Consider the following 23754-nt stretch of genomic DNA (forward strand, 5'->3'; position numbering starts at 1 on the left):
TTTGCTGGCCCTACGGGGCTGGGACGGGTTGGTAAACGCCGCTTGCGGCGGGGGCTAGCCTGTCATTGAATTTTTAATCTGTTGTAGGCCGTCATTGCACCCGCCACCGCTTCGGTGGTGGACGACGGCTGTTGTGACGCGCGTCTTTCTCTCCCTCTTCTTTTTCTTTCTTCTCTATTTTCTCTTCTGTCCGCACGAGGCAGCGGAGGTGGCTCAGCTACAGAGCCAGTAGCAGGCCCGTGCATTTTCTTTTCATTCTTCCTACAGTCGCAACAACTTGTCCCGTCTGGCGTGAAAAAAAAAAAATTTTTTTCTGGCCCTACGGGGCTGGGACGGGTTGGTAAACGCCGCTTGCGGCGGCGGCTAGCCTGTCATTGAATTTTTGATCTGTTGTAGGCCGTAATTGCACCCGCCACCGCTTCGGTGGTGGACGACGGCTGTTGCGACGCGCGTCTTTCTCTCCCTCTTCTTTTTCTTTCTTCTCTATTTTCTCTTCTGTCCGCACGAGGCAGCGGAGGTGGCTCAGCTACAGAGCCAGTAGCAGGCCCGTGCATTTTGTTTTCATTCTTCCTACAGTCGCAACAACAACTTGTCCCGTCTGGCGTGAAAAAAAAAATTTTTTTTTTGCTATGTGGCTATTTTTTTACCCGGTTTCCGGCGGGGAGAGGGTGCGTTGTCAGCATAAAGGTAACTGCTAGAACGATCTCTACCTGCTGCCGCGACCGACATGCTCGTGCACTCTTTTTAGCCTTTTCAGCCTCCCATGGTGAAGCTACAAAATTGGGCCTATCAGCACTGAAGAGCCCTGGCTAGGGGTTTCGCGGATTGGAAAATATTTATTGTCAGCAATGAGCAATTTGTGGGCGCTTCACTTAGATGGCCTCAAGTCCGTTGCTCTCGGCGACCTTTTGAGCCCACTCAGTAGCCCGAACTTGCATTAACGGGTCTGAGCTGGCCAGTATAGTCTCCCACCGCTCTAAAGAAGAGACTGGTAGTAGGTCCGCTGGTGGAGGCGCTTTTTTGCAGCTCCATAATATATGATCGTATCCTGCTATTTCGCCGCAGTGTTTACAATTTTGCTGGGTACATGTGCGCTAATTAGAAGGGCTGAAGAAGGCACGCGTCTGGAGCCGACGCCAGATTACTTCCTGCCTTTTGTCTAGTTTCTTGTTTCGTGGAGTTTAAAGTGAATAGTGTAGTCATGAAATGAGATTAGTGCATCTCTCGAGAAATTGGAGCAATCAACCTGGCTCACTGCTCGGCTGCCATAACCTCGGGCTATACTGTAAGCCAACTCGTTTCCTTTGTTCCCCGAGTGTGCCGGCACCCATATTAATTCCATCTCTTTTTGGTTCCAGTCTTTATATCTTAAAATTCGCTCTGTCTCTTTGGAGATCATGCCCCTCGCAAAATTGTTTATAACAGATTTGGAGTCGCTAATTATGGAAACCGCTTTGGTGCTGGCCATCGCCATGGCGATAGCCGCCTCCTCCGCTGTTCCTGAGTAGTTTGTTTTTATTGAACCTGCCATTAATGTTTTACCCGAGTCGTTCACGCCCAGAATAGCAAAAGAATTGCCTCCTTTGCATTCCGCCGCGTCCATAAACAGTGTAGTCAGAGCCTTCTAACTTGGCCTCAAGGGCCTCTGCTCTTGCTTTTCTCCTGCCTTCATGAAAAGCAGGGTGCATGTTTTTTGGTAGCGGTTTAATAGTAAGTGCGTTCCTTACTTCAGTCGGCAGTTTTACTTGTGCATTTCTTTCCGGGATTCTATCTTGTAGGCCTAATTTACCCAGGATTTTCCATCCCGTGGATGTATGGGCGAGCCTCTTTAGCTTTGTTATTATATGTGCCTCGCATAGTTCCACGGTGTTATTGTAGACCCCAGTTTAAGAAGTCTTTCTGCAGGGGTGCAGTGGGGTAGCCCCAGTGCTGCTTTATATGCCTGCCTTATGATCGTTTCAATTTTGTTCTTTTCTGCCACCCCTAGCTTGAGGTAGGGGATGGTGTACACTAATCTGCTTATCACAAAAGCCTGAACAATTCGGCACAAATCTTTCTCTTTGACCCTGCGTCTTTTGTTGGCTATTTGCCTTATCAACCTGGTTGTCATGTTAACTGCTGACTTAAGTCGATTTATTATTTCTGTGTTCTTTCCATTGTCTTGGATTATCAGTCCCAAGACCCTGATTTTGTCCACTCTGGTTATCGGTGTGCCATTTAATTCCACCAAAATGTCTTCAGCGTTGATATTGCGTTTTTTTGTTCCTCGGATTACCAAAGTTCCGATTTGCTTGGTGAGCATTTCAGCCCTGCCCATTCCGCATATTCTTCAACAATGTCGATTGCCTGTTGAAGATTTTCATCTATTTCCCCATCGTTGCCTGTGCATGTCCATAATGTGACATCATCAGCATATAGCATATGTTTCACCCCTTTCACAGTTTTCAGTAATGGTGGGAGGTTCTTTAACACTAGATTGAAGAAAAAAGGGGAAAGAACTGAGCCCTGTGGGGTGCCCTTGTCTCCTAGCTTAATTGTTTCAGACCTCATGTCTCCAAGGCTTATTTCTGCTGTTCTTTCGGTTAGAAAATCCCTAACGTAATCGTAAATCCTCTTGCCAGGGGCAATTTCCTCCTGATTATTTAATATGGCTTCGTGTTTGACATTATGAAAGGCTTTCTGTAGATCAAGGCCAAGTACAGTTTTTGTGCCCCCTTTATTGGGCGCGTCAATTATGTCTGCTTTGAGTTGAATCCTTACATCCTGCGTGGACAGCTTGCTCCTGAAACCCAGCATTGTTTCGGAAAATATCTCCCTTTCCTCTGCATACTCCTGAAGTCGGTTTAGTATTACATGCTCTATCAGCTTCCCTAGGCACAATGTTAGCGATATCTGCCTGAGGTTGCCTATTTCAAGTTTCTTCCCAGGCTTCGCAATGAAGACCACATTAGCATGTTTCCACTCTGAAGGCATTCTACCTCGTTTCCATACCCCATTAAGAAAGTCTGTGAGTGCCGTGACTAATACTAAATCTAGGTTTCTCAGCAGAAAATGTGAATGAGGAGTGCATGCAGCCTTCTCAAAGTGCAAGTGCGACACATCTCCTGCTGCTGACATAACGACTTGGAATGCCTGCAATGTTGCCTCCTCCGTACCTATTTCATTTTTTCCAGGTCAATTTTTCAAACAAACCACAGGAATAGCTATGGAGGCCTTCATCTCATCAAATAAATTCGCGAACACAACAGGACATGAGCGCCACTATCAACTGACGGTCTATTGGTTAAGGAGCAATGCAAAATAAAAAGAAAAACTAAGCGCTGCAACCAAATACCCTCCCACTCAAATGCCACCACCCCGAAAATACAGGTGCAGATGAGCGTTGACAAGGAATATTCTCTTTCGCTAGTAGTTCTACTGAAGGAGTGCAGAAAAGATTCAACAAAATAAAAAAAAGACTATTCTACCCATGTCGTCAGCAAAAACACATTTGTATTCCGTATGTGAAAGTGTCAGTGAAACCTTGGCCCCTACCTGTATTCTCGGAAAGGGCGTACAAACGACACACGAAACGACTTCCACCATCGGACGCTTTCTCCCCCGCCCGAAAGAGAAAGATCTCCTTGTCAGAGTGCACAGCGTTGTAGAATGGCAAGGCCAAGAACTTCCCCAAAAGAACAGACTCTCCTGGCCTACGTCATAAGAGCATGTGTTTCTGCACCGATGGGCAAAACGCGTACTTTACCGAGGGGGCTCGGGATAAGAAAGACTGGAATACAGGGGGAAGCGTGTAAAGGCGGAGGGGCTCACTAGAAAAACAGGTTTAGAAGCGAAAACGGCTGATTTTGCCCATTGGGCAACACCTCTTTGATGTCACACTGTTTACACCAGGGAGAGCAGCACAAAGCGATGCCAAACAAATCAACAGCGATCAAGGTTTACATAAGCTCGACAGAAGTCGAGTTGGGTGCCCTCTTAGAGGGAAAGGGGGAAACGTAGAGGAAGAGAGTAGAGGGCCAGTAACGCGTTTCCTTTTCAAAACTCGGTTTTTCTCTCAAATAATCAGCTCGACTCGCATTCTCTCGCGTTCATACATAGGAGACATGCCTCCACAAGGTTAACTTAGGCAGAATCATTGTACCAGACAGAGTTTCATCCTCGCGAGGGGTTCTTGAGCCATATGGCACATTCAGCCAACACGGAGGAATGTTAGCGACACAATTTTTGCCCCCACCCGTGTAAAGGGTTAACGAGAGCGAAGGAACACGTGTTTCTTTGCCTCCTTACGAACACCATGATGTGCCCGGCGTCACTTAAAACACTTTGACAATGCCTTCTCCGGGGAGTGCCCGCACTGTGGAGAAATGTCCTCAGACCTCTTCCACGTGGTGTGAGCGTGCCCCTCCAATCCTGCTTTTGCACCTAACCCAAGCCCCACCCGAGAGGACTGGGAGGCGACCCTACTCGCCTGCTCCGACCCGAAAGCCCAAAAAGCGTTGGTCAAATGAGCAATGGCAGCAGCGGAAGCCACCGGGCTCCCTAGGGGTCCGATACTAAGGACTCCACCTAGTGTTTGTGAGGGCAAGGGCACTAGCCTGACCCCAGAGCAACCTCCATGTAACTCTCTATTTTTAATTAACGTTCTCACCACCATCACCTCGCTAGGAACTCTTCCTGCCCATTGCATCTATGATGTGTGTTCGGTGACCCGGCGGATGACTAAACGAGGGCTTCAAAAGACAAGCAACTTGCCCGTAGTTGCACCTGATGGAGGAACCAAGTAGATTCTTTCTTTTTTTTTCGGTGCATGAGTCACGTGTCGGCATTGGTGCTTCCAAGTCTGTATCCTGTTTCTTTTCTTTTTTCGTCACCTGCTGCTAAACCATGCCTAATGAACTTGAAAAATTGCATGAAGAATTACGAAAAGAATTTACGAAGGAGATAACGGCCTTGCGAAGCGTCCTTGAACGCGATTTGAGGGAGGATTGCGAGAAGTTTCGCAAAGTATAGACTACTGTAGCAAACAATATGACGACATGGTCACTGAGTGTGCTGCGTTGAAGGAAGAAAACAAATCTTTAAAATCTGAGAATGCCATTTTGAGATCTGATCGCGATGCGCTAAAGAAACAGGTCTCTGACTTTGAACTAAGGCTCAACAGCTCAGAACAATATTCCAGAAACCGAAACGCAGAAATCACTGGCCTGCCAGAAACTGAGAAGGAAAACCTTCCAGAGGTCATAGAGAAGATCGGTGAAGTTTTGAAAGTGCCCATGACATCTGAAGACAAAAGTGTACCACCATGCGCCCACTAAGAATTCTTCATACAAAAACATAGTACTACAGTCCCAGAAGCGCTCAAAACGTGACGCCTTCCTTGAAAAAGCGAGAAAACTGAGAATCACAACAAATGACCTTGGCCACTGTGAAGAAAATGAAAGTCCAGAGTATATAAAGGAGCATTTGTGCCCAACTCTGAAGAAGCTGATGAGAAGCACTGTAGCTCGAAAAAACGATAAGCAGTGGAAATTTGCGCGGACAAGGAATGGCCACATTTTTGCTAAGGATGAAACTTCATCAGTGGTCCGGATCACTTGCATCATTGACCTGGAGAAGATAATCTGAAGGTTCCTGCACCTGCTGATAAGTCGCAACTGATTAGCCATGGCTGTCCAGTTCTTTTTGTCTGCTGACATCAGCAAGATTTTTGGAAAAAAACAAAAACGTAATGTCATTCTTTCATCTTAACACACAATTTTTACGCAGCAAAGAGGACGAAATAATCCCATTTCTTAGCTTGTTTGATTTTGAGTTTGACATAATCTTTTTCACTGAGACCTGGTACAAAAGCGATGATGAATCCCTTATAATGCCGCAATATAACTGATACACGCTACAGCAGCTAAATAGAAAAGACAGTGGAGTAATGATAGCTGCAAAGGAATCTTTTCGGTGTTCAATTCTTCCTGACTTTACCAAATCATGTGAAGATTTTGAAATACTTTCCTTAAAGACTGAGCAAAACATTTTTTCTGTGATGTATAGACCTCCAAGTGGTAGCATCCCAAACTTTTTTTTCGTTTCTTGACACTTATTTAACATGGGTAACAGAGAACAAATCTTATTTAGTCCTTGGTGGCGACATCAACACAAACTTCTCTACATCCTGAACCCAGCAGTGACAATTAAAAAACCTGCTAGACTGTAATGGTTTTATTAATACTACCATCAGTGACCAAACGCATCTGTCTACATCGACTTCAACTTCAATAGATGCTTTCATAACGAAACTACATGAGAAGCGAATCATGCCTGGCGTGCTCTCTGGACAAGTTAGTGATCATCTACCAATATTTTGCATCATAGATAGTGGCAGTACAAAGGCAAGTCAGGCTTCTCGGGAACAGCGACAGTTGGTGAATGAGGACACTTTGACACGCTTTCGGTCTAGAATTGAGCAGCTAGACCGGAGTCCTGTTTATGAGCTTTCAGATCCTGATAAGGTATACGATTTATTTAAAATCATCATAAAACCGGTGTATATTGAATGTTTCCCATATCGAAGCACTACAAAACCAAGAAAAACTTGTAAGCCATGGATAAACAAAGAATGTTTAAAGATGATAAAACACAATAACTACCTTATTAATTGTTTCATTAAGAGTAGAAATGCAAATGACTTAATTATATTTAAGGCGTACAGAAATAAGGTGACATCATTTCTTCATCAGGAGAAGAAAATTACTTTCACAGTCTACTTAACAAAGATGTCGTGAAAAAAAGTGATAAAGTACGGAAACAACTTAATAACATAATTAATCCACCAAGAAGCATTAGTGAACTCAGACTGATAATAGATGGCGAGAAGTTATCAAGAAAAAGGCCGGTAGATTCTTTTAACGATTTCTTTGTGTTTGTTATGCATACTGTTCATGACCTTACATGCATGACATATCTTGATCAGCCAAACTCGTTTACAGTTTTCCTGGCTTCAACAGATCAAAATGAGATTAAGCGATGTTATACGAGCCTCAAAAATAGCAAGTCAAAAGATGCGAATGGTTTTGAGACGCAACCGTTCAAACATGTGATTGATATCCTTTGTCCTATCTTGGACCATATCTTTAATTGCTGCTTCTCCCAGGGTATTTTTCCCACTAACATGCAAACTGTGAGGGTCAATAAAGGAGGGGATGCTAATAATTTATCTAATTACCGTCCAATATCTATACTCCTTTTATTTTCCAAATGTTTAGAAAAACTGCGTTACACTAGGATTTTAGGTTTTTGTGAGAAGCATCTAATAATATCCAGTCAACATGGATTTAGGAAGGCATACTGCACTGAGACCGCTCTTCTCACACAAAAGAAGCTGATTTTAGAGTCTTTTGAACACAGAGAACTAACTCTAGGCATTTTTGTAGATTTTTCAAAGGCGTTCTATCGCGTTATTCACAAAACTTTATTCGTAAAACTGGAAACATATGGTTTTTGCGGTTGTTTTATCGTATAATAAAATCCTACCTAGAGGCCCATTTTCAGCAAGTTGTAATCGATAACACTGCATCTGACTCCAAGCGTATTTGTGCCGGCGTACCCCAGGGTAGCATAATTGGACTGTTACTTTTCAATCTTCACATTAATGATATTGTAAATACTGACTCTAACACAACTTTTGTCAACTATGCAGATGACACCAGTTTATTTTTCAGAGCACCTTGTGTATCGAGACTGGAGGTAGATGCTATGAGATGCCCAAGTTCACTACACCGCTGGTTCCTTTCTAACTCCCTGAACAATAATATAAATAAAACAAAAGCGGTGCTTTTCATACCCCGTAATAAACCCGTTTCAGAGCTAATGCTATCAATTAGTTCAACAGAAATACATATCGCCTCTTCCGTTAAAAGCCTTGGTATCACATTTCACAAGAACGTATCATGGCATGTTCACATTGATAGTACAGCCACCAAAGTTTCAAGAGTTGTAGGCATCCTGTCAAAGTTTCGGTACTACTTTTCTCAATGCATAAAAAAACTTTTGTACGATCCATTATTTTTTAGTGTCATAAATTATTGTTTCTTAGTTTTGGGTACAACCACTGTCTCCAATATTACAAAACTCCAATTATACTACAAAAAAAAAACCTGTTTGTGCAATTAGCAACATTCCAAATGATGCACACACCAAGTTAGTCTTTGAGGTACTAAACATTGTACCTATAATGCAATTGTACTCTGTCCTTTTGCATAAGAGGTACACATAGAGAATATAAATTGAGGCAATGCATTTCTCGCCAATTTGTCTAGACTAGTATGTAGAGAATGTCCCTACAATACGCGCATTGGAGACAACTGGTCTTTACCTCGAATGCGAACTAACTGTGGCAGACAAATCCTGTCTTATAACTTGACATTAGTTTTAAACAATGGCAATGAATTGTAGTTAGTGAAGAACTCTGAATCCATTGTGTATGCATTTATCTAACAACAAAATTTAGTTTGTGCGCGTGTGGGTTATTTTCTTTATTATATTGTCACGCACCTTCACAGAATGTCGACGGAAGATGAAGAACGGTCGGGTAGATCGGTGAAGAAGAAAGAAGAACGAGGGCAGAGGGACGTTTGTATGCTTCGCCGCAATCCTATTTGAACCGATTCCTGTACATAAACCCCCCATGCGTACAAAGCACGTAACATCTTGGTGAGAGGTGCTTGGGTAGCGACCATGGAGCGTTCCATCTACCGAAGAAGCCGTAGACTCGCTGGCTTATCACCAATGCCATCGGACATGTCTGAAGACGGCAATACCGGGCAGCCAGGACCATCCACGGTGAACAACTGGCCCCTTCCCCTCGACGTTGTTCTTCCCCTCCGCTTCAGGGAAACTAGGAGGCGCGGCCGATGGAGGTGAGGCCGCTGGCGAGTCGATGACGTCCATACCTCTACCCGTGTTTATGTTACAGAACAAATTAGAAATGTTTGTTGATGGTGTGAAAACAATGGCTCTTGTGGACACTGGTGCTACAGTATCTGTTATGAGTTTGAACTTTAAGAACCGTTCAGGTAGGAAAGTTATGTTTGGTGCTGACCGTGCAGTGTTATTCCGTGGTGTCGGGGGTGAGCCTTTAGTTTCACTTGGAGTGTGTGCGTCAGATGTTCTTATTGGTGGACTAAAGTTCAGAACAGAATTCGCAGTGCTGCCTCGGTCAGCGCAAGATTTGACTCTTGGGATTGATTTTCTGCAAGAGTGTGGTGCAACTTTAGACTGTGGTATGGGAGAGATTGCTTTGAATCCTTCACTACTTTCAGTTCTTGTGGATGACTCGACACCTGGTTTTGGAGCATTTGTTGTGGAAGAAGACACAATTGTGCTTGCGTTACCTGCAGCATTCGTGCGGGTTTTCTCTATTCGCAACGAGTGCGAATCTTTTGAAGCTATAGTAGAACCTAAGAGACTCACCTGCTCTAAGAAGAGTATTCTTGTGCCTCGTTGCGTCATTCCCATGACTAGAGGTCACACTGAGCTGTGGACAGTGAACCACTCTGAAGAACCAACTGTGTTGCCTCGGGGCCTAAAACTTGCCCATTTCGAGGAAGACGTATCCGGTTCCGTTGCAGCGTTAAACAGCTCTGTCACTGAGCAGCAGGTGCAACGAGGCATGGAAACCAAAGTTACAGCTATGATTAATAAGTCTCTTTCTACAACTGAGCATCGCATTCTAGTGGAACTAATACTGAAACACGTTACAGTGTTCGGCTTTGCCAAGGATGACTCAACACCACTGCCTACCAGTCGTATTCATCACACGATCAACACCGGGTCTGCACCTCCAATACATCAGAAGCCCTATCGAGTCTCAGCAACTGAACGTAAGGTAATAGATGAGCAAATTCAAGACATACTAAAGCGCGGCATTATTTGAGAGTCCTGTAGTCCTTGGGCAGCGCCAGTTATCCTTGTTAGAAAGAAAGATGGCACATGGGGGTTTTGTGCTGACTACCGCTGCTTAAATGCAGTCACGAAGAAAAATGTCTACCCGCTTCCACATATAGATGACGCAATTGACTGCCTGCACTCAGCTTCATGCAGAAAGATGTCTACCCGCTTCCATGTATAGATGACGCAATTGACTGTCTGCACTCAGCTTCTTACTTTTCTTCTATTGACTTGAGATCCGGTTACTGGCAAATCCCCATGCACATTGCAGATAAAGAAAAAACGACATTCGTAACACCAGACGGACTTTATAAATTTAACGTTATGCCTTTTGGATTATGTAATGCACCTGCCACATTCGAGCGGTTTGTGGATACAATTCTTCATGGACTAAAGTGGCAAATCTCTTTATGTTATTTGGATGACTAATTTTTGGCAAAACATTTAGTGAGCACACCAGCCGTCTGGATATCATACTTGATTGCATGGAATGGGCTGGTCTTGTACTGAATGCAAAAAAATGTCATTTTGGTGATCGTGAAACGACTGTCCTCGGTCACTTAGTTGATAAAGAAGGTGTTCGACAGCAGCGATTTTACTGGCCAAAGATGCGTTCAACGATCAAGCGATATGCAGCCAGCTGTGTGCAATGCCAGCGCTTTAAGCTGTCGACTTGAAGTCCACATGGAAAACTGTGGCCAGTCACACCTCCAACAGCCCTGTTTGAGCAAGTTGGCATTGACCTTCTTGGACCTTTCCCACGGTCCTCTAAAGGAAACCGATGGATTCTTGTGTGCGTGGATTATTTAACCCGCTACTGTGAGACGGCCGCGATACCATCCGCTACGTATTTGGTCAATTGGCGTCACTGTTAGTCGTCGTCACTTTCCGATCGAGCGCTGTAGGCCTACGGCAGCTGGCTTCGAAACTGGACGTGATCATGTTACAGCATGCGATGCATGATGCGCGCACGCGTCTGCTAGGTTGCAGAGTCCTACACTTGCGTACTCGTTTTGGCAGCTGCCGCCACACGCCAGTATCGGAACTGGCACTGCACGCTCACGTGATCACCTGTTACCGCTGCAGCACTTTTCAGAACTACTGCAGTCAGTGCAAGCCAAATCGAAGAGACCTATTGCTCGCTGCGTTGCGTGCGCTGCAAACGCTGCGAACACAACACTAAAGTGAGCTAGACAACACTCACAAGTGATGTGCACGGTGGCGCCATCTAGCGACAATAAGTCAAAGCACATGCTCGTTGGTTTGAAAAAAAATGTCAACAGTAGTTACTGATGAGAAGGATTGTCGCACTATCAACATTTTTGTTACAAGGAGTAAAACTAAACGAAGTGAAGAGCATGAAAGCCACAAGCCAGACCGACAAGAAACGTGAGCATGGATGTCGTTGCTATGACGACCGCATACACCGCTTACAGATAGGCTTAGCAGCTTGAAATTCGCGAAGTTATCTAGAAAACTAGGGATATTTGTAGCTTATACCTTGTCGTGTAGGCGAAAGTGAGTGTAATAGAAGGAAATGCCACAACTTAGAGCGAGCTATCGCGTCGAAGAAAGCAGCGGCGATGTGTATACGAATATATTCGTTCCAAAGCGGGCGGCCAGCGCGCCGCCATGTTTCAACGCATCCCGCAACTAGTTGGGCGTACGTAGTAAACATGCGTACGTATCGCTCACTGCGTTGCGCGCGCTGCAAACTTCGCGAACACGACACTTTTAGTTGGACGCGCCGCAACGTCCGCCACAAGCGATGTGCATGGTTGCGCCATCTAGTGACAATAAGTCAAAGCACGTGCACGTTAGTTTGAAAAAAAAAAAAACAACAACATTTAACTAATTGCTGATGAGATGAATAGTCGCACTAGCAACCTTTTTTATTACAAGGAGAAAAACTACACAAAGTGAAGAAAATGAACGCCACGAGCCAAAGCGACAAGATGGTTGAGAAGGAATGTCGTTGCTATGACGACCACACACACAGCTTACAGATAGGCTTAGCATCTTGAAATTCGCGAAGTTATCTAGAAAAATTGGGATATTTGTAGCTAATACCGTTTCTTGTGGACGAGAGTGAGTGTAATAGAAGATAATTCCGCAATTTCGAGAAAGTTATCGCGTCGCAGAAAACAGCGGCGAGGTGTATTCGTTCTAAAGCGGGCGGCCGGCGCGCCGCCATGTTGTCAACGCATCCCGCAACGCCCACAGCAACGGGTGTACGCCGGTATTTGATGCGTGCGTGCGCCCGCAGGACAGGTCGCGTTACGAACGGATCTGCGCATGCGCATTCGTTACCCGCATCGTAGGTAGTTACTGCGCACGCCATAGCACGCCCAACTAACAGCTCTACACGGGAAAGGTTAACCGCGGTTACGCGAAACCGTGGTTAAGCTGGCCGTGTAACTAGGGTAGACCTTATTAAAACCCCTCTAAGGAATAAGCGCCAACGCGCTAGCCACTTCCCTTCTCCTCCGTTCCACTCTCCCTCGCGGCGCGGCATCGACGGTGGTGCCGCCTATCACGGACCTCCCGAAGGACACGACGGCTGACGCGCTACCGGAGGGAATTAAATCGCGGAAAACTGTTGAAGCCCTGCGCCGATATATTTTAAACGAAATTTTATTCCTCTGGCCTTAATGATGCCCTATAAGAATTGCGCAAGAAAACATGTGAAAAGGACCATCATTTAAGGCGTAAAGCGTCCGCAAATTCAGAGTGCGAGTTGTTGAAGCACGACGCATGCCCGCGGTATGCTCAAACACGCGCGCAATGTCGCAAAATTACCAGAGTTTCAAGTTTTGACTGCATGGCAGTAGGTAAATGTGGTTGGGAAGGCTTATTTGCGTACCTGTTGTACAAGCAGAATTTCGCTCGCCCGGTGCATGAAAGGTTAACTTCCTTGGGTCAGCAATGCTTACAGCAGCTGGGCCGCAGCTGCTCTGTGACTTTTACAAATGTGAAGTTGACGCGCGAGTTCTGGCGACCATGAGCAATGCTTTCACTCGTGGACGGTACCGATAATGCGAACAATACCCAGGCTGTTCTCGCAGCGCAAGGTATCACTTATTTATTTACATTGCAAGTGATTAAAATTTGATAACAAGGACAATTTTGGTGGGGAAAAAAAAAAAAAAAGAACGATCTCCCCATTAGCCCCAGTAACGCTTTGATGAAGTGTTCATTCTATATCTGTACACCGCGTGCACTTGCAATCTTTCCCAATGTAAATTTTCACCGAGAAGCAGCGTCCCCATATTAAAAACACCATTATGGAAATAACAGAGACAAAAAATTGTTTTAATGAAAATAAAAATCACGCGCTCAATATTTATCGCGCTAACCACCACGGCACCTGGAAGCGCAGTGTGCGTTCGAAATCTGGAACGTACGACGACTCAAAACATGAAGCAGTGAATGTGAAAAACTGGTGATAGACTTGCGATAAAAAATAAACCAGAGTTAACTAATTGATGTATCATTATTTATTGTTTGTAAAAAAGACAAATGAAAAAGATGAGAAATCGCAGCAAGTGAGCTAATGAAAGATTATTTTAATAGCGTAGATTTTCATAAGGGGCAGATTGTTTTGCCCATGCAAGCAGTAAAATTGACTGCCAAAATAGCTACCTGAACAGCAAAGGACCCAGGAAATGAAAGCAGAAGGAAACAAAACAAAATAAATACTGCATTGAAAAAACGACATACATGACTGCTGTGCGCGCAGCTCCCACAGCGACTCCATCAGCACATCATAATAAAAAACGATATATCTACTGTGGCAATGCTATCACAGTGAGAGAATTCACCCCATGGTGCAAGACAACATAAGCGCATAAGGCGTATACGAAACCCATTTGCTTAATCAGGCGCATTCTAAAGCAATTTGTTTGTAAAAAAAAAAAAAAGAGTGAAAGGAAAGCTGCAGAAGTTTTAGATGACATCAAAGCTATTAATCCATACCAGTGGCCGCTGGTAGTTAACAGCATTGTTATGATAAACCCACACACAAAATCCCTCCGATTCAATGTCGCGTCACGAAGTAGTGTGATGGAAAGAAATGCAAATGCCCACGTACTATATATGATCAAAGTGCCCCTGAAATACCCCAGGTGACCTAGATAATCTGGAGCCGTTTACTACAGCCTCCCTCATAGCTTAGTACCTCTGTCACATGAGCAGATTTAATGTCATTCGAATCGAATGCTATTCGATGCATCGAATGTCATTCGGTTTCTTTCGGTGCTACACGGCAAAATATGTCATTCACAAATAGTGGAAATTACGATCAGCTAGAAAAACAGTACTGCACTTAAGGTTCATCAGTGCGCATAAAAGGTGTTTGAAATCACTGCGTAACATTTTAAAGCTGATCGAAACATTTCTGTACGATAATTCAAGCGAAAAACATCACTTTTGGCTGTGTTGTAGCACTTTAACCATAAAAATCCAAGCCAAGTATCGAATCACCCACAAATTCGATAAATGTAAACAATCAATATGGCTGAATACAGCGGAGCGCGGATACACAGTGCGGAGACGCACGGAGACACGTAGAGCATGTAATTGACGTTCAAACTGCGAGAAGCTCAGTCCAAACTTTAAATAGTTCCGAGATAAATACGGGGAGATGCGACCACCAAGGAACACAGAGCCCAAAATGATCGTGAGTCGCTGCCATGACTGGACCACTGCTGTGACCGAGAGTAATGCCGTTCCGCGAGAGCCTGCAGTGGGAATAATTTTACACCTAAATTAACAGATTTTGAAACAAAAGTCTAGAAATATATATTTCTTTAATTTCACAGTGCGCCGAATATGCTTTGGCGTTACTTGTTTGTGCTGCGTATCTGGTGTAAAGAGTACACATTCGGTTCGCAATCGAATGAGTTCCCCAAACTCATTCGAACCTAATGACATTAAATTTTCTCGTCTAGCAGGGGAATAATGACATTCGATGCTAATATCATACGATACGAATGACATTAAATTTGCTCGTGTGACAAAGGTATAAATTGCTTCGGGACCACAAGCCAAATTAATACGCGTGAGCGTACGCGGAAGCTAACCGAGTGTATTCATAAGCCGAGCCTTGCAATCGTATCGATAATGGAGCTGAAATCATGGCCTGAATAAAGTCGCTCTTAAGTCACAGCTCCCGGGAGAAAAGGGTCAACTCAAACGCGCTAAAACTTGAGCACAGCAGCATAGGCGTATGCAAATGCTTTTTTAAAGAGGCAGGAGTCAACAAGGTTACAAGAAAACGAATGACCAATGGCACTTACTTCACAAAGCCATGCATTTTTTTCCAATTTCCTTGAAGTCAGCCTGCCCGATTCTGTACAGTCAAACTTTTTTTTTTCTTTTTGCGTTGCACTGGTCAGATGGTAAAAAAAAAAAAGAAAAAAAAAAAACACCTTTTGCCTCCGCCTTGTCGGTTGCGGCAACCGAAGGCGCAGCAGCACGGCGTCGCGATGAAGCAAGGAGCTTTCACTGCAGCCGTTTCGTTACGCTGGTCCGAAAATGGTGACTAGCGTGCGCCGGAAAAGAAAAAATATCATCATCATCATCATCAGCCTGATTATACCCACTGCAGGGCGAAGGCCTCTCCCATATTTCTCCACTTAACCCGGTTCTGTGCTAGCTGCATCCACTTGACCCCTGCGAACGTCTTAATCTCATCCGCCCACCTAACTTTCTGCCGCCCCCTGCTACGCTTTCCTTCCCTTGGAATCCAGTTTGTTACCCTCAGCGACCATCGGTTATCCTCTCTTCGCACTACATGTCCTGCCCATGTCCATTTCTTCTTCTTAATTTCCACTAGAATGTCGGTAACTTGAGTTATTTCTCTGACCCAATCTGCACGCTTCCTATCTCTTAATGTTACCCCTACCATTTTTCGTTCCATAGCCCTCTGGGTTGTCCTCAACTTAAGTAGAACTCTCTTGGTTAGCCTCCACGTTTCAGCCCCATAGGTGAGTACAGGCAAGATGCAACTGTTGTATACTTTCCTCTTGAGCGATACCGGTAAGCTGCTAGTCATAATTTGCGAGTGCTTGCCAAATGCGCTCCATCCCAATCGTATTCTTCTTGTTATTTCCTTTTCGTGGTCCGGATCTGCGGTTACTACCTGTCCTAAGTAGACATATTCGCCTACTACTTCCAGTATTTCGCTACCTAATGTAAACTGCTGTTCCTTCCCGAGGCTGTTGAACATTACCTTAGTCTTCTGCATATTGATTTTCAAGCCTACCTTTCTACTTTTTCTGTCTAGGTCATCAATCATTATTTGCAGTTCATCCCCCGAGTTGCTTAGCAAAGCAATGGCATCAGCAAATCGCAGATTACTGAGGTATTCTCCATCTACCCTTATCCCTAACTGCTCCCATTCCAAAAAAATATACAAAAGAAAAAATATACAAAAGCGCAACGCGCGATTACACGTGACCCGCACTGGCCAATGGGAGAGCGGAGGAGGCTGGGGAGGCTGGAAGCGGCGAGGAGGAAACTCCGGAGAGAGAGCGGTGGCGGAAAGATCTAATAATGACAGCACTTTTCAAAGGATACCTCATTTCCCTCCGTAAAGCTATCGAAGCGATGCTTAATGAGGCAAAGAGGCCGACAGGCGCACAATGAGTACACGCACCTGTCGTTTTAGGTTTCCAGCTTTATTATTGATTTTTTTTTTTTTTTTTTCAGTGTGAGCAGGTGCTTCAGCGCGTCATACAGGGACGAGACAGCGGAAAAAAACACATCACTGATCACTGTTTTGTGAAGCTTTCTTCCGCTGTTTCGGTCCGGCTTCTCGAGCCGAAGCAAACTGGCGCACAGCCCAACTTCGGTAAAATATAGTTCTTTTTTTCGTTGTTTTTTTTTTTCATCCCTCTTCATCATACAATTAGAGCGCGCTGCATGCTGGTTCCTTTACGAACAGGTGCGGAAGAACGTGACGGCGTTAGTTACGGGGTGAATAGTAAGAAGTGCCACCAGTTTCGGAAGAAAAAAACCCTTTCCGACGGATGGAGATAAAAGAACGAACGTGGCCAACAGGGTCGTGCAAATTTACACCAGTGAACATTGAAACTGCGATGAAAAAAACATGAAGACATAGAAAAAGTGCACTTCATTTAGTAATACGTTTGAGTTCCAATATATTCGGATTTGAAACATGACGTCATGCTTACTTGTGAAAGTCTGAAAAGGGATTTTCTGATAGGCTGCTACGTAGATATTCCTGAAAAGCTTGCTTAGTCTAGAAAAGAACAACGACCTTGCTGTCCTTTCCGGTCTTGCCAACACTGCCGAGCTTGTTATATGCTCATTTGTGAGTGTTAGGGTAATCAACAATCGACATGCTATTATATCACAATACTCTCCTGGCATCAAAGTGTGCAGAAGAGTTCCGCATATGTTTCAAGATTTGCATATATATATATATATATATATATATATATATATATATATATATATATATATATATATATAGAGAGAGAGAGAGAGAGAGACATTTGCATCGGGCGAGGAGGTTGCCGAAACGCCTCCTTTCTGGACTGTTGCAAACCGGTTCTCCTGCCGCCTCCACCGTGTTGACGTCAGGCGCAGACAGCCCAGCGGGCAATATGGTGACGCCTAGGAGTCCCTCGTTGCAAAGGTCTATAATATATATATATATATATACGCTGTCATCCAAACGCCCACTGTCTAACGGTAAGAGAGTGTAATTGACGGCAGACCGAACGCGAGCTTTCAAAGTTGAAACGAATCAAGCCGTACCGGCTCATTTAGCAACAAAGCTGTCCCACATATATAAGTACTAGAGCTCTGCACGGGCTCGGGCCGGTCCGAAAGCCCAGGCCCGGCCCGCGTACCGGGCTCGGGCTTTGGGCTTGACGTTGCGGGCCTGGGCCGGGCTCGGACTTTATGTGGCGGGCCCAGGCCGGGCTGGGGCTATAGATGTTTTGCGCTTCGTTCAGAAATGAAGGAATCCTGGCATTAAAACCATAACAGTGATTTATGAATAAACCGCTACTATACTTTTGTTGATGCCGAATGAGAGAAAGCTCTGAGTTTAATCAGCGTCACGCGCATGCCTGGCGGCGTTAAACGACACAAGCGAAACAGTTAAAATGAAAAAGCGCGACACCCAGCAGCGTGCTGTACTACCGCGGAGGTCTTATGGAATTCTTGAACGCAAACCACTTTTCACCAGCACGTGCATATTAAAGTACGCAACATCGCTAGTTTGGAATTTTTTAGCTATCAGTGAGCAGACACTGTCGGATCTAGCAAAATCCGCTCGTACCTGCTAGGTTTTGTGTTATCGCTATTGAGTGGACATTTGGGGCCACATAAGAGAAAACAACCTGACCATAGCGAATACTCATATTCAGCAGCACAAGAGGCGCCTGTACACATGGACTTCACCGGACGGTCTGTACAGGAATCAGATCGATTATTTTCTTTGCCGGCAGAGATGGAGAAGTGCTATACAAGCAGTAAAAACAAGGCCTGGGGCCGATTGTGGCACCGATCATCAGCTTCTTGTTGCCAAAATTAAGCTTCGATTGAGGAAAACGCAGAAAACTAGAAGGCCTTTCAGGTATGATCTGGATCAAATTCCATTAGAATATGCTGTGGAAGTGAGGAATCGATTTCAAGAATTAGATCTAGAAGACAGAGAGCCCGAAGAGATGTGGACTAATGTTCGTAATATAATACAAGAAGTTGCTACTAAGGTAGTTCCAAAGCAAAAGAAATGCAAGAAAGCAAACTGGTTATCTGAAGAGGCTCTGCAAATAGCTGAGGAAAGGAGGATGGCAAAAGTTATGGGGAAAAGAGAAAGATACAAGGTTCTCAATGCGGATTTTCAGAAAATAGCAAGGAGAGATAAGAATGCCTTCCTGAACATACAGTGCCAAGCAGTTGAGGACAACAGCCAATTAAGGAACACAAGAGCTCTGTATAAGACAATCAAAGATATCAAAGGAAGCTTCTGTGCTAAGCTGGGCGTGATAAAGGACAAACGAGGCAAGGACCTCACTGAAGCCTCAGAGATAAAGAAGAGGTGGCAGGAATACACAGAAGAACTGTACAAGAAGGACCCGAATGTGCAAACCCAACATAAGACGGTTGTGATTACTGATCTCGAGCCGGGCATCCTGAAGAGTGAAGTTGAATGGGCCTTAGCCAGACTTGCTAAGAACAAAGCTAGCGGAATTGATGGCATTCCAGCTGAGTTGCTTCAAAACCTCAACCATGACGCTGTTAACATTCTGCATACATTATGTCAGAAGATTTGGAAAACCCTGCAGTGGCCACAGGATTGGAGGAGGTCAGTTTACATCCCCATTCCAAAGAAAGGCAGTGTCAAAGATTCTTCCAACTACCGCACGATCGCGCTTATTTCGCATGCTAGCAAGGTGATGTTGAAAATCCTCCAAGGTAGGCTGCAGCAGTATGTGGATCGGGAGCTTCCGGACGTGCAAGCTGGGTTTCGCAAGGGCAGAGGAACTTGAGACCAAATTGCCAATCTTCGCTGGATCATGGAAAAAGCAAGAGAGTTCCAGAAACCCATCTATTTCTGCTTTATTGATTATGCGAAAGCATTTGACTGCGTAGATCACAGCAGATTGTGGCAAGCTCTCCAAGAGATGGGAGTTCCAATTCACCTCATCAGTCTCCTCAGGAACCTGTATGAAGGGCAAGAGGCCACAGTCAGAACTGGGCATGGTCTTACCGATTGGTTTCCGATCGAGAAAGGAGTGAGGCAAGGCTGCATACTGTCGCCCTGCCTATTTAACCTATATGCAGAGTGCATCATGAGGAAGGCCGGTCTGGACGAGTCTTCAGCTGGAGTGAAGATTGCTGGAAAACGTATCAACAACCTTAGATATGCGGATGATACCACTTTAATGGCAGAAAGTGAAGTGGAACTCAAGAGACTTCTGATGCGCGTACAAGAAGAGAGTGAGAAGTTCGGGCTTAAACTGAACATTAAAAAGACAAAGATCATGGCGTCTTGTCCTATCAAATCCTGGAGCATCAATGGACAAGAAGTGGAAGCTGTGACAGATTTTCTCTTCTTGGGCTCCAAGATTACCTCAGAAGGAGACTGCAGCCATGAAATTAGGAGACGCCTGCTTCTGGGAAAAAGAGCAATGGTTAGCCTTGACCGCCTAGTAAAGAGCAGAGACATTAGTCTGCCAACCAAGATCCGTATAACTCATGCTATGGTCTTTCCAGTTGTGATGTATGGATGCGAGAGTTGGACTGTGAAAAAGGCTGACCGCCGAAGAATTGACGCATTTGAATTGTGGTGCTGGCGAAGACTCTTGAGAGTTCCTTGGACTGCCAGAAGATCAAATCAGTCGATATTGTCGACCATAAAACCTGAATGCTCATTGGAGGGTCAAATTCTAAAGTTAAAGCTCAGCTACTTTGGTCATCTGATCAGAAGAGAGGAGTCGCTGGAGAAAGATTTGATGCTGGGAAAGGTTGAGGGTCGGCGGAAAAGGGGTAGGCAGCGAACGCGGTGGTTAGATGGCATCCTCGAGGCACTGCAGATGAAGTTATGTGATGTTAGGAAGATAGTGAGAGACCGGAAAGCGTGGCGTGACATGGTCCATAGGGTCACGAAGAGTCGGACACCACTGAACGATTGAACTGAACTGAAGAGCCGCTGGAGAAGGGCCTTCGTTCAACTGCCCGGCAGGCAGCCGTCTGCTCTAAGACAGTCTTTGATTGTTTGCCTTCGCCTCACCTCCGCGGAAAGAAACTTCTCTAAGCAGCGAGAAATACCTTTGGACAAGATTACATTGTTTTTGGAACCTTCATATATTCTGTTCGTTATTCAATGACGTTAGGGAGAACTTTTAAAACAACAACAACATGACTTTTAATTCTCCAAACTGCACTCACTATGACACTGGTCGGAGAGCGTCTCAATGAACCGCACTGCTCCGGAAACGCTGTCTCTTTTAGAAGGGAGCGCTCCTTCCGCGCGCCACCCGCCGACCCCACTACACAACACACGCGCACACAGCCGTACCCCGCGGTGAAGAATGGGTGATTCCAGTCCGTGTACGTCCATCCCCCGTTGTCAGTGGGATGGTCCAAATGTCATGCCGTGAAGACCGCAGTAGCGGAGGCGGCCCCAGGAATATTCAACATCCTAATGAGCGCTAGCTCATTAATTTCTGGCTTCCAACGGGTGCAAACGTTGATTGGCTGTCTTACTGCAGTGCCACCTGGCAAACGGATCATGCTGGAACGCGTTCTTCCATCTCGACCAGGAAACACCTCCTGGAGCAAACATTTCTGCGCCTGTTGGTTTTCGGGTGCGCTGAACGGGGCCTCAAGTCGATCCTCTTTCCGATTACCGTTGTGAACAAAGCGTCGGATCCAAGTTGTGAGTCGCTGTAGGCGATTAAGATTTCTGAAGCGCGTAATTTCTATCATCGGCAAAGGTGCTTGTTCTGCAACATGGCTGACCGCTAGCTTTTTACTTTTCCTTTCATTGTCGGCTCTCTCGGTCGAAATATCAGCCGTTGTGTTAGGCCAGGATGTTGGGGACCCCTCAAGCCATTTGGACCCTTTCCACCACTATTCACTCACACTTTGCGGCAGTGGCTCATCCCAATCTAAACCAAGTACCACTGGGCTCAGGAGACCGAGTGGATCGAAGATTCTCGCTGAGGCTTGGAGCACGAAGCGTTTAGTGTTCCTGTTGACAGTAAGAAGCAGTTTTTAAGGAATACTTCAGCTCGTCGTTTTCTCTGTCCGACTCGAGCCCCAACACTCTTGCCATGGCTGAAGTCGTCGTCGCAGTGTCAGCGCAGGCATTTACAACGCCGTCAGCATCGAACCGTTGTTGCAGGAGTTCGTTGTTGGAACTCCACTTTCGCAGTTTCATCCCTGCTGAGTTCATTATTTGCTGTGCCTCCTCATTAAATTTCGTCGCCTCTTACGTGTAGCTGACTCTGGCTATCAAATCGCCGACGTACAGGCAGCTGCCTAAGATTAGTGCGGAGTGAGAGAGGTCCTCAGAGACGTTAGCCAGATGATGTCGTATGGTGGCAGCCAACATAAAGGGACTACTTGTGGCGCCAAAAGGCACTCTTGTCATGCGCCAGACCTCTTCTGATGAGCCCTCACATGACGCATATGAATACCAGAGGAATCGCAGTACGTCGCGGTCCTTGATACCAATCTGAAGAAAGGCCTTCTCGATGTCCGCGGTCATTTTTGTGGCATCGAAAATTCAGAATAAGCCTCAGCAGGTCGGGGTTTTAGGTTCGGTCCGGTACTGAGGGCATCGATAAGTGACAAGCAGCCTTGTGCTTTCGAAGATGCATCGAACACTATGCGAACTTAATATTGGTGCTCTCTGAACGGAAAACAGCACGATGAGGCATATAATACACTCGAGACGAGGTGCTGTCGTCGGCTGGAACCATTTCAGCAAAGCCTTTATCTATGTAGTCACGGATGGCTGCATCATAGACCATCATAGGTTGGCGTCCTTTTCACAGACGCTGGTGCGCAGAACGGCAACGGTGGAACACGACACACCTGAAGCAGACAGTGGTATCTGCCCTTGAAAAGTCCATCCGAAGTCAGCCTTCAGCGCAACCAAGGGCCCACGCACTTTCTTTACTTTTGCGCGCACAAAAGTCCAATGATAATCAGAGCCTATTAGAATTTCGATGCCTTGTGTGGAGAGGCGAGTTGGTGAGATGGTAACATCCGCTAATTTCAAATCAGCCACCTGACTCATCTCAACAGCGTTTTCTGGAAGCAGCAGTTGGTCGGAGCAGATTTCTTCAATTTCGAGGGCTTCGACGCTGTGCTCCTTGCGGTCGTACTGGCTTCGTAGCCGGAGCTTCACTCGGCGTAGTTTTTCCTCAGTTGTCCCGAACGGGCAGCAGGTAATCTGGACGCGGTTTCTTCTGCATTCAATGTGCTTGTTGCACCGTTAGAACTTGTTTCGCTGAAACGCCGAAGCTTTGTCCGCATTCGTGTCATGAGAGCTTGGCACTGACGAACACCTTTGTATTCTTTCGCGAGGCCTTCGTCACGCACATGCGGATCAATCAAGGCATCTAACTGTTTAAAATCTCTCGAAACAATATCCAACTCATCTGATATTTCCGCGAGGAGGTCTCGTTGCTGGGGGCCGAAGTCATCCGCCGTCGTTAGTCGCTCAAGCTCCTCGTCGAGTCGGTTCAGTTCGGCGCGCGTAACTTCTCTCTTTGTTTGGAGACGCTCCATCGCTGTCGTCCGTTGCAGTTGGAACGCTGGTTTCAAGTTGCCGTTGTTCTTCGCTACTCCCGGGTTTCGGCACCAAAAAATATGTTCGTTATTCAATGACGTTAGGGAGAACTTTTAAAACAACAACATGACTTTTAATTCTCCAAACTGCATTCACTATGACACTGGTCGGAGGGCGTCTCAATGAACCGCACTGCTCCGGAAACGCTGAGTGTCTCTTTTAGAAGGGAGCGCTCCTTCGCGCGCCACCCGCCGACCCCACTACACAACACACGAGCACACAGCCGTACCCCGCGGTGAAGAATGGGTGATTCCAGTCCGTGTACGTCCATCCCCCGTTGTCAGTGGGATGGCCCAAATGTCGTGCCGTGAAGACCGCGGCAGCAGAGGCGGCCCCAGGAATATTCAACATATATTCAAACATATACATGCATTAAAAGGCGCTTTTCCTTTTAGTCTTCATAGAGAATCGGCCAAGCGGCCATTAATTGAACACGCGAAATTAAAAAGAAATGTTGTTAGGTCAATTTATCG

The 23754-nt window shown here is 45.5% G+C and overlaps 1 protein-coding gene across 1 annotated transcript in view; it reads right to left on the reverse strand.

The window, feature by feature from the left end:
- LOC146203324 (uncharacterized) overlaps positions 1-23754 on the reverse strand; it is a 492360-nt gene that overhangs the window by 412469 nt on the left and 56137 nt on the right. The window lies entirely within an intron of this gene.

This window comes from Amblyomma maculatum, chromosome 1, assembly GCF_055883805.1.
Source record: "Amblyomma maculatum isolate TAMU_Amacu chromosome 1, ASM5588380v1, whole genome shotgun sequence".
In the NCBI taxonomy this organism is placed as follows: Eukaryota; Metazoa; Arthropoda; class Arachnida; order Ixodida; family Ixodidae; genus Amblyomma; species Amblyomma maculatum.